Source organism: Lagopus muta, chromosome 1 (assembly GCF_023343835.1).
Source record: "Lagopus muta isolate bLagMut1 chromosome 1, bLagMut1 primary, whole genome shotgun sequence".
Taxonomy (NCBI): Eukaryota; Metazoa; Chordata; class Aves; order Galliformes; family Phasianidae; genus Lagopus; species Lagopus muta.
In genome coordinates this window covers 26,371,931-26,373,639 of record NC_064433.1, presented here as the reverse complement: position 1 = coordinate 26,373,639, position 1,709 = coordinate 26,371,931, and positions in this window count along the sequence as shown.

Genomic DNA, 1,709 nt, shown 5'->3' with positions numbered 1-1,709 from the left:
ACAGCTGCCATACAGCGGTTCTTTGAATTGTCCTGCAATCCATCGCAACACCACCCGCAGTCGAAAAGCAACGTTGCTGAAAGGCAACAGCTGCACGCTCAAGGAGCTCCAGCTGTCATCCTCCCTTTTCTGCACAGGAGCCTCAGTCACCTCTGCCATCCTTACCTCTTCCAAATTTCAATAAAACTGGCCAATTGGCCTAATTCTTTTTCATAATGTTTTAAAAGCCACGAAGTCATGTGCTTCAGATGCTTTAGCAATGACAGCACTGAGTTGACACTTTCTCAACTGTGATTTTGCTCTTCGAGCAACTATTTGTAGACTTCTTAAAGGATGGTTTACTTATAATACAAGAAAAAAATCCAAGCATCTATGCATGCTAGCTAGAAGCTTCTAGAAAACTTCCCCCCATTCCACAGGTGAGGAAAAAGGAGCAGAAACTTAAACTACCCAACTTTGCACAGAATCCAGGATGCGCTGTGGAGCAATGGAGTTGTGATGAAAAGCACCTCTAATAATCACTTTCAAAGGCAAATCAGCAAGTCTCTGAGACAGGAAGATTCTGCAAGATGCAATACTCATAACAGCTGTGAAACCATACTTTCTAATCTTCACTCTCAGGTGACAGAGCATTGAACAAGCTGCCAGAGAGGCTATGGAGTCTTCTTCTCTGCAAATATTCAAAACCCACCTGGATGCTTTCCCATCCAACCTACTGTAGGGAACCTGTTTTAGCACAGGGGGTAGACTGATGATCCCCAGAGATCCCTTCCAACCCCTACCATTCTGCGAAGGATGAAATACACCAGCTAAGCTCTACAGGACAAGGGGGACACTCCAGCTCTACTGAAATTTAATTTTCCTCCAGTCTTGCAAGACTTGCATTTTATATTCTTTAGGTTGCTTTTCCCATTGCCATCCTTTCCCCACACCTTCAGTCTCAAAACCATCGTATAGAGGAATACAGGAATGATCCCAAAGGGCAACAGGTGCTGAAAAGATATATTTCAGAAAGATAAAGGGGAAATTAAGAACATCTAGAGTGGTAAGATCTGCATTAGCAAGTGAGTCATGTTGTAAGCAGGCAAGTGAAGAAATAGGAGATGGACTGGAGGAACTTTAAAACTCCTTCTATAAAGCAAAGACCACAACTGAGCTGAAGCAGTAAATTTAACATCTTCACCGTAATTTGGGCATAAAATAAATGCAGCTGTTTTATTGAAAATTACTATGCATTGGCTTTACTGAAATTTAGCATAAACTGACTGCAGTAGGAAAAGTAAAAATACTCTGAAATCTTCAGTTTTTTTTTTTTAATAAATGTGCTTTGTTCACAAAAGGTAGTGACATAAAGACAACAGAAATGCAAATACATTTTTTTTCTTTTCCTTGCCAGCACCTTAAGAACAAGAGATGTTTGTCATCTCTTGCCCAGTCAAAGTTTTCAGACATTTCATAACTTAGAAACATTCTCTTTGCACCAAAGCTAAATAGCCAAAAACTCCCAATACATTAATATTGTTCAGGGAGTTGTAAGTATTTACATAAATCCAACTGTCCTCCTTCACAACAATCCACTGTCCCTTACATTAAAGAAAAAAAATTAAATAATAAAAAAGAACACTTAAGGTATGTAGAATAAGCAGCAAGAAAATCAAGCTGTTATGAAACTTAGGTCCCTAAACCACAAATACAGTGGTGACACCAAG